Raw genomic sequence first — 21,104 nt, 5'->3', positions numbered from 1 at the left:
CGCTATGTACTACTACTTTATAACGTATAACGTCAAGTACTACTACGTTATAACTTATAACGTTACATTGTATCACTATAGGACATATGACGTTATGTACTACTACGTTGTAACGTATAACGTTATGTACTACTACGTTATAACGTATAACGTTATATACTACTACTTCATAACGTATAACGTTACATTGTATCACTATAGGACGTATGACGTTATGTACTACTACGTTGTAACGTATAACGTTATATACTACTACGTTATAACGTATAACGTTATATACTACTACTTCATAACGTATAACGTTACATTGTATCACTATAGGACGTATGACGTTATGTACTACAACGATATAACGTATAACGTTATATACTACTACGTTATAACGTATAACGTTATGTACTACTACGTTATAACGTATAACGTTATATACTACTACGTTATAACGTATAACGTTACATTGCTTCACCATAGGACGTATAACGTTATGTACTTCTACGTTATAACGTATAACGTTATATTGTGCCACTATGTGACGTTTGACGTTATGTACTACTACGTTATAACGTATAACGTTATATACTACTACGTTATAACGTATAACGTTACATTGTATCACTATAGGACGTATGACGATATGTACTACTACGTTATAACGTATAACGTTATATACTACTACGTTTTAACGTATAACGTTATGTACTACTACTTTATAACGTATAACGTCAAGTACTACTACGTTATAACTTATAACGTTACATTGTATCACTATAGGACGTATGACGTTATGTACTACTACGTTATAACGTATAACGTTATATACTACTACGTTATAACGTATAACGTTACAATGTATCACTATAGGACGTATGACGTTATGTACTACTACGTTGTAACGTATAACGTTATATACTACTACGTTATAACGTATAACGTTATATACTACTACGTTATAACGTATAACGTTATATTGTATCACTATGTGACGTTTGACGTTATGTACTACTACGTTATAACGTATAACGTTATATACTACTACGTTATAACGTATAACGTTATGTACTACTACTTTATAACGTATAACGTTATGTACTACTACGTTATAACTTATAACGTTACATTGTATCACTATAGGACGTATGACGTTATGTACTACTACGTTGTAACGTATAACGTTATGTACTACTACTTTATAACGTATAACGTTATGTACTTCTACGTTATAACGTATAACGTTATATTGTATCACTATGTGACGTTTGACGTTATGTACTACTACGTTATAACGTATAACGTTATATACTACTACGTTATAACGTATAACGTTACATTGCTTCACCATAGGACGTATGACGTTATGTACTACCACGTTATAACGTATAACGTTATATACAACTACGTTATAACGTATAACGCTATGTACTACTACTTTATAACGTATAACGTCAAGTACTACTACGTTATAACTTATAACGTTACATTGTATCACTATAGGACGTATGACGTTATGTACTACTACGTTGTAACGTATAACGTTATGTACTACTACTTTATAACGTATAACGTTATGTACTTCTACGTTATAACGTATAACGTTATATTGTATCACTATGTGACGTTTGACGTTATGTACTACTACGTTATAACGTATAACGTTATATACTACTACGTTATAACGTATAACGTTATATACTACTACTTCATAACGTATAACGTTACATTGCTTCACCATAGGACGTATGACGTTATGTACTACCACGTTATAACGTATAACGTTATATACTACTACGTTATAACGTATAACGTTATGTACTACTACTTTATAACGTATAACGTCAAGTACTACTACGTTATAACTTATAACGTTACATTGTATCACTATAGGACGTATGACGTTATGTACTACTACGTTGTAACGTATAACGTTATGTACTACTACTTTACAACGTATAACGTTATGTACTTCTACGTTATAACGTATAACGTTATATTGTATCACTATGTGACGTTTGACGTTATGTACTACTACGTTATAACGTATAACGTTATATACTACTACGTTATAACGTATAACGTTATATACTACGACTTCATAACGTATAACGTTACATTGTATCACTATAGGACGTATGACGTTATGTACTACTACGTTGTAACGTATAACGTTATGTACTACTACTTTATCACGTATAACGTTATATACTACTGCGTTATAACGTATAACGTTATATACTACTACTTCATAACGTATAACGTTACATTGTATCACTATAGGACGTATGACGTTATGTACTACTACTTTATAACGTATAACGTTATATACTACTACTTCATAACGTATAACGTTACATTGTATCACTATAGGACATATGACGTTATGTACTACTACGTTGTAACGTATAACGTTATGTACTACTACGTTATAACGTATAACGTTATATACTACTACTTCATAACGTATAACGTTACATTGTATCACTATAGGACGTATGACGTTATGTACTACTACGTTGTAACGTATAACGTTATATACTACTACGTTATAACGTATAACGTTATATACTACTACTTCATAACGTATAACGTTACATTGTATCACTATAGGACGTATGACGTTATGTACTACAACGATATAACGTATAACGTTATATACTACTACGTTATAACGTATAACGTTATGTACTACTACGTTATAAAGTATAACGTTATATACTACTACGTTATAACGTATAACGTTACATTGCTTCACCATAGGACGTATAACGTTATGTACTTCTACGTTATAACGTATAACGTTATATTGTGCCACTATGTGACGTTTGACGTTATGTACTACTACGTTATAACGTATAACGTTATATACTACTACGTTATAACGTATAACGTTACATTGTATCACTATAGGACGTATGACGATATGTACTACTACGTTATAACGTATAACGTTATATACTACTACGTTTTAACCTATAACGTTATGTACTACTACTTTATAACGTATAACGTCAAGTACTACTACGTTATAACGTATAACGTTACATTGTATCACTATAGGACGTATGACGTTATGTACTACTACGTTATAACGTATAACGTTATATACTACTACGTTATAACGTATAACGTTACAATGTATCACTATAGGACGTATGACGTTATGTACTACTACGTTGTAACGTATAACGTTATATACTACTACGTTATAACGTATAACGTTATATACTACTACGTTATAACGTATAACGTTATATTGTATCACTATGTGACGTTTGACGTTATGTACTACTACGTTATAACGTATAACGTTATATACTACTACGTTATAACGTATAACGTTATGTACTACTACTTTATAACGTATAACGTCAAGTACTACTACGTTATAACTTATAACGTTACATTGTATCACTATAGGACGTATGACGTTATGTACTACTACGTTGTAACGTATAACGTTATGTACTACTACTTTATAACGTATAACGTTATGTACTTCTACGTTATAACGTATAACGTTATATTGTATCACTATGTGACGTTTGACGTTATGAACTACTACGTTATAACGTATAACGTTATATACTACTACGTTATAACGTATAACGTTATATACTACTACGTTATAACGTATAACGTTATATACTACTACGTTATAACGTATAACGTTACATTGCTTCACCATAGGACGTATGACGTTATGTACTACCACGTTATAACGTATAACGTTATATACAACTACGTTATAACGTATAACGCTATGTACTACTACTTTATAACGTATAACGTCAAGTACTACTACGTTATAACTTATAACGTTACATTGTATCACTATAGGACATATGACGTTATGTACTACTACGTTGTAACGTATAACGTTATGTACTACTACGTTATAACGTATAACGTTATATACTACTACTTCATAACGTATAACGTTACATTGTATCACTATAGGACGTATGACGTTATGTACTACTACGTTGTAACGTATAACGTTATATACTACTACGTTATAACGTATAACGTTATATACTACTACTTCATAACGTATAACGTTACATTGTATCACTATAGGACGTATGACGTTATGTACTACAACGATATAACGTATAACGTTATATACTACTACGTTATAACGTATAACGTTATGTACTACTACGTTATAACGTATAACGTTATATACTACTACGTTATAACGTATAACGTTACATTGCTTCACCATAGGACGTATAACGTTATGTACTTCTACGTTATAACGTATAACGTTATATTGTGCCACTATGTGACGTTTGACGTTATGTACTACTACGTTATAACGTATAACGTTATATACTACTACGTTATAACGTATAACGTTACATTGTATCACTATAGGACGTATGACGATATGTACTACTACGTTATAACGTATAACGTTATATACTACTACGTTTTAACGTATAACGTTATGTACTACTACTTTATAACGTATAACGTCAAGTACTACTACGTTATAACTTATAACGTTACATTGTATCACTATAGGACGTATGACGTTATGTACTACTACGTTATAACGTATAACGTTATATACTACTACGTTATAACGTATAACGTTACAATGTATCACTATAGGACGTATGACGTTATGTACTACTACGTTGTAACGTAGAACGTTATATACTACTACGTTATAACGTATAACGTTATATACTACTACGTTATAACGTATAACGTTATATTGTATCACTATGTGACGTTTGACGTTATGTACTACTACGTTATAACGTATAACGTTATATACTACTACGTTATAACGTATAACGTTATGTACTACTACTTTATAACGTATAACGTCAAGTACTACTACGTTATAACTTATAACGTTACATTGTATCACTATAGGACGTATGACGTTATGTACTACTACGTTGTAACGTATAACGTTATGTACTACTACTTTATAACGTATAACGTTATGTACTTCTACGTTATAACGTATAACGTTATATTGTATCACTATGTGACGTTTGACGTTATGTACTACTACGTTATAACGTATAACGTTATATACTACTACGTTATAACGTATAACGTTATATACTACTACGTTATAACGTATAACGTTACATTGCTTCACCATAGGACGTATGACGTTATGTACTACCACGTTATAACGTATAACGTTATATACAACTACGTTATAACGTATAACGCTATGTACTACTACTTTATAACGTATAACGTCAAGTACTACTACGTTATAACTTATAACGTTACATTGTATCACTATAGGACGTATGACGTTATGTACTACTACGTTGTAACGTATAACGTTATGTACTACTACTTTATAACGTATAACGTTATGTACTTCTACGTTGTAACGTATAACGTTATATTGTATCACTATGTGACGTTTGACGTTATGTACTACTACGTTATAACGTATAACGTTATATACTACTACGTTATAACGTATAACGTTATATACTACTACTTCATAACGTATAACGTTACATTGTATCACTATAGGACGTATGACGTTATGTACTACTACGTTGTAACGTATAACGTTATGTACTACTACTTTATCACGTATAACGTTATGTACTTCTACGTTATAACGTTTAACGTTATATTGTATCACTATGTGACGTTTGACGTTATGTACTACTACGTTATAACGTATAACGTTATATACTACTACGTTATAACGTATAACGTTATATACTACTACTTCATAACGTATAACGTTACATTGTATCACTATAGGACGTATGACGTTATGTACTACAACGATATAACGTATAACGTTATATACTACTACGTTATAACGTATAACGTTATGTACTACTACGTTATAACGTATAACGTTATATACTACTACTTCATAACGTATAACGTTACATTGTATCACTATAGGACGTATGACGTTATGTACTACAACGATATAACGTATAACGTTATATACTACTACGTTATAACGTATAACGTTATGTACTACTACTTTATAACGTCTAACGTTATGTACTACTACGTTATAACGTATAACGTTATATTGTATCACTATGTGACGTTTGACGTTATGTACTACTACGTTGTAACGTATGACGTTATGTACTACTACGTTATAACGTATAACGTTATATTGTATCACTATAGGACGTATGACGTTATGTACTACTACGTTGTAACGTATAACGTTATGTACTACTACTTTATAACGTATAACGTTATGTACTTCTACGTTATAACGTATAACGTTATATTGTATCACTATGTGACGTTTGACGTTATGTACTACTACGTTATAACGTATAGCGTTATATACTACTACGTTATAACGTATAACGTTATATACTACTACTTCATAACGTATAACGTTACATTGTATCACTATAGGACGTATGACGTTATGTACTACTACGTTGTAACGTATAACGTTATGTACTACTACTTTATAACGTATAACGTTATGTACTTCTACGTTATAACGTATAACGTTATATTGTATCACTATGTGACGTTTGACGTTATGTACTACTACGTTGTAACGTATAACGTTATGTACTACTACTTTATAACGTATAACGTTATGTACTTCTACGTTATAACGTATAACGTTATATTGTATCACTATGTGACGTTTGACGTTATGTACTACTACGTTATAACGTATAACGTTATATTGTATCACTATGTGACGTTTGACGTTATGTACTACTACGTTATAACGTATAACGTTATGTACTACTACTTTATAACGTATAACGTTATGTACTTCTACGTTATAACGTTTAACGTTATATTGTATCACTATGTGACGTTTGACGTTATGTACTACTACGTTATAACGTATAACGTTATATACTACTACGTTATAACGTATAACGTTATATACTACTACTTCATAACGTATAACGTTACATTGTATCACTATAGGACGTATGACGTTATGTACTACAACGATATAAGGTATAACGTTATATACTACTACGTTATAACGTATAACGTTATGTACTACTACGTTATAACGTATAACGTTATATACTACTACTTCATAACGTATAACGTTACATTGTATCACTATAGGACGTATGTCGTTATGTACTACTACGTTGTAACGTATAACGTTATATACTACTACGTTATAACGTATAACGTTATATACTACTACGTTATAACGTATAACGTTATATACTACTACGTTATAACGTATAACGTTACATTGCTTCACCATAGGACGTATGACGTTATGTACTACCACGTTATAACGTATAACGTTATATACTACTACGTTATAACGTATAACGTTATGTACTACTACTTTATAACGTATAACGTCAAGTACTACTACGTTATAACTTATAACGTTACATTGTATCACTATAGGACGTATGACGTTATGTACTACTACGTTGTAACGTATAACGTTATGTACTACTACTTTATAACGTATAACGTTATGTACTTCTACGTTATAACGTATAACGTTATATTGTATCACTATGTGACGTTTGACGTTATGTACTACTACGTTATAACGTATAACGTTATATACTACTACGTTATAACGTATAACGTTATATACTACTACTTCATAACGTATAACGTTACATTGTATCACTATAGGACGTATGACGTTATGTACTACTACGTTGTAACGTATAACGTTATGTACTACTACTTTATCACGTATAACGTTATATACTACTGCGTTATAACGTATAACGTTATATACTACTACTTCATAACGTATAACGTTACATTGTATCACTATAGGACGTATGACGTTATGTACTACTACTTTATAACGTATAACGTTATATACTACTACTTCATAACGTATAACGTTACATTGTATCACTATAGGACGTATGACGTTATGTACTACTACGTTGTAACGTATAACGTTATGTACTACTACTTTATCACGTATAACGTTATGTACTTCTACGTTATAACGTTTAACGTTATATTGTATCACTATGTGACGTTTGACGCTATGTACTACTACGTTATAACGTATAACGTTATATACTACTACGTTATAACGTATAACGTTATATACTACTACTTCATAACGTATAACGTTACATTGTATCACTATAGGACGTATGACGTTATGTACTACTACGTTGTAACGTATAACGTTATGTACTACTACATTATCACGTATAACGTTATGTACTTCTACGTTATAACGTTTAACGTTATATTGTATCACTATGTGACGTTTGACGTTATGTACTACTACGTTATAACGTATAACGTTATATACTACTACGTTATAACGTATAACGTTATATACTACTACTTCATAACGGATAACGTTACATTGTATCACTATAGGACGTATGACGTTATGTACTACAACGATATAACGTATAACGTTATATACTACTACGTTATAACGTATAAGGTTATGTACTACTACGTTATAACGTATAACGTTATATACTACTACTTCATAACGTATAACGTTACATTGTATCACTATAGGACGTATGACGTTATGTACTACTACGTTGTAACGTATAACGTTATATACTACTACGTTATAACGTATAACGTTATATACTACTACTTCATAACGTATAACGTTATATTGTATCACTATGTGACGTTTGACGTTATGTACTACTACGTTATAACGTATAGCGTTATATACTACTACGTTATAACGTATAACGTTATATACTACTACTTCATAACGTATAACGTTACATTGTATCACTATAGGACGTATGACGTTATGTACTACTACGTTGTAACGTATAACGTTATATAATACTACGTTATAACGTATAACGTTATATACTACTACTTCATAACGTATAACGTTACATTGTATCACTATAGGACGTATGACGTTATGTACTACAACGATATAAGGTATAACGTTATATACTACTACGTTATAACGTATAACGTTATGTACTACTACGTTATAACGTATAACGTTATATACTACTACTTCATAACGTATAACGTTACATTGTATCACTATAGGACGTATGTCGTTATGTACTACTACGTTGTAACGTATAACGTTATATACTACTACGTTATAACGTATAACGTTATATACTACTACGTTATAACGTATAACGTTATATACTACTACGTTATAACGTATAACGTTATATTGTATCACTATGTGACGTTTGACGTTATGTACTACTACGTTGTAACGTATAACGTTATGTACTACTACTTTATAACGTATAACGTTATGTACTTCTACGTTATAACGTATAACGTTATATTGTATCACTATGTGACGTTTGACGTTATGTACTACTACGTTATAACGTATAACGTTATATTGTATCACTATGTGACGTTTGACGTTATGTACTACTACGTTATAACGTATAACGTTATGTACTACTACTTTATAACGTATAACGTTATGTACTTCTACGTTATAACGTTTAACGTTATATTGTATCACTATGTGACGTTTGACGTTATGTACTACTACGTTATAACGTATAACGTTATATAATACTACGTTATAACGTATAACGTTATATACTACTACTTCATAACGTATAACGTTACATTGTATCACTATAGGACGTATGACGTTATGTACTACAACGATATAAGGTATAACGTTATATACTACTACGTTATAACGTATAACGTTATGTACTACTACGTTATAACGTATAACGTTATATACTACTACTTCATAACGTATAACGTTACATTGTATCACTATAGGACGTATGTCGTTATGTACTACTACGTTGTAACGTATAACGTTATATACTACTACGTTATAACGTATAACGTTATATACTACTACGTTATAACGTATAACGTTATATACTACTACGTTATAACGTATAACGTTACATTGCTTCACCATAGGACGTATGACGTTATGTACTACCACGTTATAACGTATAACGTTATATACTACTACGTTATAACGTATAACGTTATGTACTACTACTTTATAACGTATAACGTCAAGTACTACTACGTTATAACTTATAACGTTACATTGTATCACTATAGGACGTATGACGTTATGTACTACTACGTTGTAACGTATAACGTTATGTACTACTACTTTATAACGTATAACGTTATGTACTTCTACGTTATAACGTATAACGTTATATTGTATCACTATGTGACGTTTGACGTTATGTACTACTACGTTATAACGTATAACGTTATATACTACTACGTTATAACGTATAACGTTATATACTACTACTTCATAACGTATAACGTTACATTGTATCACTATAGGACGTATGACGTTATGTACTACTACGTTGTAACGTATAACGTTATGTACTACTACTTTATCACGTATAACGTTATATACTACTGCGTTATAACGTATAACGTTATATACTACTACTTCATAACGTATAACGCTACATTGTATCAGTATAGGACGTATGACGTTATGTACTACTACTTTATAACGTATAACGTTATATACTACTACTTCATAACGTATAACGTTACATTGTATCACTATAGGACATATGACGTTATGTACTACTACGTTGTAACGTATAACGTTATGTACTACTCCGTTATAACGTATAACGTTATATACTACTACTTCATAACGTATAACGTTACATTGTATCACTATAGGACGTATGACGTTATGTACTACTACGTTGTAACGTATAACGTTATATACTACTACGTTATAACGTATAACGTTATATACTACTACTTCATAACGTATAACGTTACATTGTATCACTATAGGACGTATGACGTTATGTACTACAACGATATAACGTATAACGTTATATACTACTACGTTATAACGTATAACGTTATGTACTACTACGTTATAACGTATAACGTTATATACTACTACTTCATAACGTATAACGTTACATTGTATCACTATAGGACGTATGACGTTATGTACTACTACTTTATAACGTATAACGTTATATACTACTACTTCATAACGTATAACGTTACATTGTATCACTATAGGACGTATGACGTTATGTACTACTACGTTGTAACGTATAACGTTATGTACTACTACTTTATCACGTATAACGTTATGTACTTCTACGTTATAACGTTTAATGTTATATTGTATCACTATGTGACGTTTGACGCTATGTACTACTACGTTATAACGTATAACGTTATATACTACTACGTTATAACGTATAACGTTATATACTACTACTTCATAACGTATAACGTTACATTGTATCACTATAGGACGTATGACGTTATGTACTACTACGTTGTAACGTATAACGTTATGTACTACTACATTATCACGTATAACGTTATGTACTTCTACGTTATAACGTTTAACGTTATATTGTATCACTATGTGACGTTTGACGTTATGTACTACTACGTTATAACGTATAACGTTATATACTACTACGTTATAACGTATAACGTTATATACTACTACTTCATAACGGATAACGTTACATTGTATCACTATAGGACGTATGACGTTATGTACTACAACGATATAACGTATAACGTTATATACTACTACGTTATAACGTATAAGGTTATGTACTACTACGTTATAACGTATAACGTTATATACTACTACTTCATAACGTATAACGTTACATTGTATCACTATAGGACGTATGACGTTATGTACTACTACGTTGTAACGTATAACGTTATATACTACTACGTTATAACGTATAACGTTACATTGTATCACTATAGGACGTATGACGTTATGTACTACAACGGTATAACGTATAACGTTATATACTACTACGTTATAACGTATAACGTTATGTACTACTACGTTATAACGTATAACGTTATATTGTATCACTATGTGACGTTTGACGTTATGTACTACTACGTTGTAACATATGACGTTATGTACTACTACGTTATAACGTATAACGTTATATTGTATCACTATAGGACGTATGACGTTATGTACTACTACGTTGTAACGTATAACGTTATGCACTACTACTTTATAACGTATAACGTTATGTACTTCTACGTTATAACGTATAACGTTATATTGTATCACTATGTGACGTTTGACGTTATGTACTACTACGTTATAACGTATAACGTTATATACTACTACGTTATAACGTATAACGTTATATACTACTACTTCATAACGTATAACGTTACATTGTATCACTATAGGACGTATGACGTTATGTACTACTACGTTGTAACGTATAACGTTATGTACTACTACTTTATAACGTATAACGTTATGTACTTCTACGTTATAACGTATAACGTTATATTGTATCACTATGTGACGTTTGACGTTATGTACTACTACGTTATAACGTATAACGTTAAGTACTATTACGTTATAACGTTTAAGGTTTTGTACTTCTACGTTAAAACGTATAACGTTATATTGTATCACTATAGGACGTATGACGTTATGTACTACTACGTTGTAACGTATAACGTTATATACTACTACGTTATAACGTATAACGTTATATACTACTACGTTATAACGTATAACGTTACATTGCTTCACCATAGGACGTATGACGTTATGTACTACTACGTTATAACGTATAACGTTATATACTACTACGTTATAACGTATAACGTTATATTGTATCACTATGTGACGTTTGACGTTATGTACTACTACGTTATAACGTATAACGTTATATACTACTACGTTATAACGTATAACGTTACATTGTATCACTATAGGACGTATGACGATATGTACTACTACGTTATAACGTATAACGTTATATACTACTACGTTATAACGTATAACGTTATGTACTACTACTTTATAACGTATAACGTCAAGTACTATTACGTTATAACTTATAACGTTACATTGTATCACTATAGGACGTATGACGTTATGTACTACTACGTTATAACGTATAACGTTATATACTACTACGTTATAACGTATAACGTTACATTGTATCACTATAGGACGTATGACGTTATGTACTACTACGTTGTAACGTATAACGTTATGTACTACTACTTTATAACGTATAACGTTATGTACTTCTACGTTATAACGTATAACGTTATATTGTACCACTATGTGACGTTTGACGTTATGTACTACTACGTTATAACGTATAACGTTATATACTACTACGTTATAACGTATAACGTTACATTGTATCACTATAGGACGTATGACGATATGTACTACTACGTTATAACGTATAACGTTATGTACTACTACTTTATAACGTATAACGTTATGTACTTCTACGTTATAACGTATAACGTTATATTGTATCACTATGTGACGTTTGACGTTATGTACTACTACGTTATAACGTATAACGTTATATACTACTACGTTATAACGTATAACGTTATATACAACTACGTTGTAACGTATAACGTTATGTACTACTACTTTATAACGTATAACGTTATGTACTTCTACGTTATAACGTATAACGTTATATTGTATCACTATGTGACGTTTGACGTTATGTACTACTACGTTATAACGTATAACGTTATATACTACTACGTTATAACGTATAACGTTATATACTAATACTTCATAACGTATAACGTTACATTGTATCACTATAGGACGTATGACGTTATGTACTACTACGTTGTAACGTATAACGTTATGTACTACTACTTTATCACGTATAACGTTATGTACTTCTACGTTATAACGTTTAACGTTATATTGTATCACTATGTGACGTTTGACGTTATGTACTACTACGTTATAACGTATAACGTTATATACTACTACGTTATAACATATAACGTTATATACTACTACTTCATAACGTATAACGTTACATTGTATCACTATAGGACGTATGACGTTATGTACTACAACGATATAACGTATAACGTTATATACTACTACGTTATAACGTATAACGTTATGTACTACTACGTTATAACGTATAACGTTATATACTACTACTTCATAACGTATAACGTTACATTGTATCACTATAGGACGTATGACGTTATGTACTACTACGTTGTAACGTATAACGTTATATACTACTACGTTATAACGTATAACGTTACATTGTATCACTATAGGACGTATGACGTTATGTACTACATCGATATAACGTATGACGTTATGTACTACTACGTTGTAACGTATAACGTTATGTACTACTACTTTATCACGTATAACGTTATGTACTTCTACGTTATAACGTTTAACGTTATATTGTATCACTATGTGACGTTTGACGTTATGTACTACTACGTTATAACGTATAACGTTATATACTACTACGTTATAACATATAACGTTATATACTACTACTTCATAACGTATAACGTTACATTGTATCACTATAGGACGTATGACGTTATGTACTACAACGATATAACGTATAACGTTATATACTACTACGTTATAACGTATAACGTTATGTACTACTACGTTATAACGTATAACGTTATATACTACTACTTCATAACGTATAACGTTACATTGTATCACTATAGGACGTATGACGTTATGTACTACTACGTTGTAACGTATAACGTTATATACTACTACGTTATAACGTATAACGTTACATTGTATCACTATAGGACGTATGACGTTATGTACTACAACGATATAACGTATAACGTTATATACTACTACTTCATAACGTAGAACGTTACATTGTATCACTATAGGACGTATGACGTTATGTACTACTACGTTGTAACGTATAACGTTATGTACTACTACTTTATAACGTATAACGTTATGTACTTCTACGTTATAACGTATAACGTTACATTGTATCACTATAGGACGTATGACGTTATGTACTACAACGATATAACGTATAACTTTATATACTACTACGTTATAACGTATAACGTTATGTACTACTACTTTATAACGTATAACGTTATGTACTACTACGTTATAACGTATAACGTTATATTGTATCACTATGTGACGTTTGACGTTATGTACTACTACGTTGTAACGTATGACGTTATGTACTACTACGTTATAACGTATAACGTTATATTGTATCACTATAGGACGTATGACGTTATGTACTACTACGTTGTAACGTATAACGTTATATACTACTACGTTATAACGTATAACGTTATATACTACTACTTCATAACGTATAACGTTACATTGTATCACTATAGGACGTATGACGTTATGTACTACTACGTTATAACGTATAACGTTATGTACTACTACTTTATAACGTATAACGTTATGTACTACTACGTTATAACGTATAACGTTATATTGTATCACTATGTGACGTTTGACGTTATGTACTACTACGTTGTAACGTATGACGTTATGTACTACTACGTTATAACGTATAACGTTATATTGTATCACTATAGGACGTATGACGTTATGTACTACTACGTTGTAACGTATAACGTTATGTACTACTACTTTATAACGTATAACGTTATGTACTTCTACGTTATAACGTATAACGTTATATTGTATCACTATGTGACGTTTGACGTTATGTACTACTACGTTGTAACGTATAACGTTATATACTACTACGTTATAACGTATAACGTTATGTACTACTACTTTATAACGTATAACGTTATGTACTTCTACGTTAAAACGTATAACGTTATATTGTATCACTATAGGACGTATGACGTTATATACTACTACGTTCTAACGTATAACGTTATGTACTACTACTTTATAACGTATAACGTTATGTACTTCTACGTTATAACGTATAACGTTATATTGTATCACTATGTGACGTTTGACGTTATGTACTACTACGTTGTAACGTATGACGTTATGTACTACTACGTTATAACGTATAACGTTATATTGTATCACTATAGGACGTATGACGTTATGTACTACTACGTTATAACGTATAACGTTATATTGTACCACTATGTGACGTATAACGTTATGTGCTATTACGTAGTAACGCATAACGTTATACACTATTACGTTACAACGAATAACGTTATACACTATTACGCTACGACGAATAACTTTTACACAGTTACATTATAACGTATAACGTTATGTACTACTGCGTTATAACGTATAACGTTATATTGTACCACCATATGACGTATAACGTTATGTACTACTACGCAGTAACCCATAACGTCAAGTACTACTACGTTATAACTTATAACGTTACATTGTATCACTATAGGACGTATGACATTATGTACTACTACGTTATAACGTATAACGTTATATACTACTACGTTATAACGTATAACGTTACATTGTATCACTATAGGACGTATGACGTTATGTACTACTACGTTGTAACGTATAACGTTATGTACTACTACTTTATAACGTATAACGTTATGTACTTCTACGTTATAACGTATAACGTTATATTGTATCACTATAGGACGTATGACGATATGTACTACTACGTTATAACGTATAACGTTATATACTACTACGTTATAACGTATAACGTTATGTACTACTACTTTATAACGTATAACGTCAAGTACTATTACGTTATAACTTATAACGTTACATTGTATCACTATAGGACGTATGACGTTATGTACTACTACGTTATAACGTATAACGTTATATACTACTACGTTATAACGTATAACGTTACATTGTATCACTATAGGACGTATGACGATATGTACTACTACGTTATAACGTATAACGTTATATACTACTACGTTATAACGTATAACGTTATGTACTACTACTTTATAACGTATAACGTCAAGTACTACTACGTTATAACTTATAACGTTACATTGTATCACTATAGGACGTATGACGTTATGTACTACTACGTTATAACGTATAACGTTATATACTACTACGTTATAACGTATAACGTTACATTGTATCACTATAGGACGTATGACGTTATGTACTACTACGTTGTAACGTATAACGTTATATACTACTACGTTATAACGTATAACGTTATATACTACTACGTTATAACGTATAACGTTATATACTACTACGTTATAACGTATAACGTTATATACTACTACGTTATAACGTATAACGTTACATTGCTTCACCATAGGACGTATGACGTTATGTACTACCACGTTATAACGTATAACGTTATATACTACTACGTTATAACGTATAACGTTATGTACTACTACTTTATAACGTATAACGTCAAGTACTACTACGTTATAACTTATAACGTTACATTGTATCACTATAGGACGTATGACGTTATGTACTACTACGTTGTAACGTATAACGTTATGTACTACTACTTTATAACGTATAACGTTATGTACTTCTACGTTATAACGTATAACGTTATATTGTATCACTATGTGACGTTTGACGTTATGTACTACTACGTTATAACGTATAACGTTATATACTACTACGTTATAACGTATAACGTTATATACTAATACTTCATAACGTATAACGTTACATTGTATCACTATAGGACGTATGACGTTATGTACTACTACGTTGTAACGTATAACGTTATGTACTACTACTTTATCACGTATAACGTTATGTACTTCTACGTTATAACGTTTAACGTTATATTGTATCACTATGTGACGCTTGACGTTATGTACTACTACGTTATAACGTATAACGTTATATACTACTACGTTATAACGTATAACGTTATATACTACTACTTCATAACGTATAACGTTACATTGTATCACTATAGGACGTATGACGTTATGTACTACAACGATATAACGTATAACGTTATATACTATTACGTTATAACGTATAACGTTATGTACTACTACATTATAACGTATAACGTTATATACTACTACTTCATAACGTATAACGTTACATTGTATCACTATAGGACGTATGACGTTATGTACTACTACGTTGTAACGTATAACGTTATATACTACTACGTTATAACGTATAACGTTACATTGTATCACTATAGGACGTATGACGTTATGTACTACAACGATATAACGTATAACGTTATATACTACTACGTTATAACGTATAACGTTATGTACTACTACTTTATAACGTATAACGTTATGTACTACTACGTTATAACGTATAACGTTATATTGTATCACTATGTGACGTTTGACGTTATGTACTACTACGTTGTAACGTATGACGTTATGTACTATTACGTTATAACGTATAACGTTATATTGTATCACTATAGGACGTATGACGTTATGTACTACTACGTTGTAACGTATAACGTTATGTACTACTACTTTATAACGTATAACGTTATGTACTTCTACGTTATAACGTATAACGTTATATTGTATCACTATGTGACGTTTGACGTTATGTACTACTACGTTATAACGTATAACGTTATATACTACTACGTTATAACGTATAACGTTATATACTACTACTTCATAACGTATAACGTTACATTGTATCACTATAGGACGTATGACGTTATGTACTACTACGTTGTAACGTATAACGTTATGTACTACTACTTTATAACGTATAACGTTATGTACTTCTACGTTATAACGTATAACGTTACATTGTATCACTATAGGACGTATGACGTTATGTACTACAACGATATAACGTATAACGTTATATACTACTACGTTATAACGTATAACGTTATGTACTACTACTTTATAACGTATAACGTTATGTACTACTACGTTATAACGTATAACGTTATATTGTATCACTATGTGACGTTTGACGTTATGTACTACTACGTTGTAACGTATGACGTTATGTACTACTACGTTATAACGTATAACGTTATATTGTATCACTATAGGACGTATGACGTTATGTACTACTACGTTGTAACGTATAACGTTATATACTACTACGTTATAACGTATAACGTTATGTACTACTACTTTATAACGTATAACGTTATATACTACTACGTTATAACGTATAACGTTACATTGTATCACTATAGGACGTATGACGTTATGTACTACAACGATATAACGTATAACGTTATATACTACTACGTTATAACGTATAACGTTATGTACTACTACTTTATAACGTATAACGTTATGTACTACTACGTTATAACGTATAACGTTATATTGTATCACTATGTGACGTTTGACGTTATGTACTACTACGTTGTAACGTATGACGTTATATACTACTACGTTATAACGTATAACGTTATATTGTATCACTATAGGACGTATGACGTTATGTACTACTACGTTGTAACGTATAGCGTTATGTACTACTACTTTATAACGTATAACGTTACGTACTTCTACGTTATAACGTATAACGTTATATTGTATCACTATGTGACGTTTGACGTTATGTACTACTACGTTATAACGTATAACGTTATATACTACTACGTTATAACGTATAAAGTTACATTGTATCACTATAGGACGTATGACGTTATGTACTACTACGTTGTAACGTATAACGTTATGTACTAATACTTTATAACGTATAACGTTATGTACTTCTACGTTATAACGTATAACGTTATATTGTATCACTATGTGACGTTTGACGTTATGTAGTACTACGTTATAACGTATAACGTTATATTGTACTACTATATGACGTATAACGTTATGTACTACTACGTTATAACGTATAACGTTATATTGTATCACTATGTGACGTTTGACGTTATGTACTACTACGTTGTAACGTATGACGTTATGTACTACTACGTTATAACGTATAACGTTATATTGTATCACTATAGGACGTATGACGTTATGTACTACAACGTTGTAACGTATAACGTTATGCACTACTACTTTATAACGTATAACGTTATGTACTTCTACGTTATAACGTATAACGTTATATTGTTTCACTATGTGACGTTTGACGTTATGTCCTACTACGTTATAACGTATAACGTTATATACTACTACGTTATAACGTATAACGTTATATACTACTACTTCATAACGTATAACGTTACATTGTATCACTATAGGACGTATGACGTTATGTACTACTACGTTGTAACGTATAACGTTATGTACTACTACTTTATAACGTATAACGTTATGTACTTCTACGTTATAACGTATAACGTTATATTGTATCACTATGTGACGTTTGACGTTATGTACTACTACGTCATAACGTATAACGTTAAGTACTATTACGTTATAACGTTTAAGGTTTTGTACTTCTACGTTAAAACGTATAACGTTATATTGTATCACTATAGGACGTATGACGTTATGTACTACTACGTTGTAACGTATAACGTTATATACTACTACGTTATAACGTATAACGTTACATTGCTTCACCATAGGACGTATGACGTTATGTACTACTACGTTATAACGTATAACGTTATATACTACTACGTTATAACGTATAACGTTATATTGTATCACTATGTGACGTTTGACGTTATGTACTACTACGTTATAACGTATAACGTTATATACTACTACGTTATAACGTATAACGTTACATTGTATCACTATAGGACGTATGACGATATGTACTACTACGTTATAACGTATAACGTTATATACTACTACGTTATAACGTATAACGTTATGTACTACTACTTTATAACGTATAACGTTACATTGTATCACTATAGGACGTATGACGTTATGTACTACTACGTTGTAACGTATAACGTTATATACTACTACGTTATAACGTATAACGTTATGTACTACTACGTTATAACGTATAACGTTATATACTACTACTTCATAACGTATAACGTTACATTGTATCACTATAGGACGTATGACGTTATGTACTACTACGTTGTAACGTATAACGTTATATACTACTACGTTATAACGTATAACGTTATGTACTACTACGTTATAACGTATAACGTTATATACTACTACTTCATAACGTATAACGTTACATTGTATCACTATAGGACGTTTGACGTTATGTACTACTACGTTGTAACGTATGACGTTATGTACTATTACGTTATAACGTATAACGTTATATTGTATCACTATAGGACGTATGACGTTATGTACTACTACGTTGTAACGTATAACGTTATGTACTACTACTTTATAACGTATAACGTTATGTACTTCTACGTTATAACGTATAACGTTATATTGTATCACTATGTGACGTTTGACGTTATGTACTACTACGTTATAACGTATAACGTTATATACTACTACGTTATAACGTATAACGTTATATACTACTA

The sequence above is a fragment of the Bombus terrestris genome, unplaced genomic scaffold (genome assembly GCF_910591885.1).
Source record: "Bombus terrestris unplaced genomic scaffold, iyBomTerr1.2, whole genome shotgun sequence".
NCBI classification, from domain to species: Eukaryota; Metazoa; Arthropoda; class Insecta; order Hymenoptera; family Apidae; genus Bombus; species Bombus terrestris.
Note: the sequence above shows the minus strand (reverse complement) of the source record.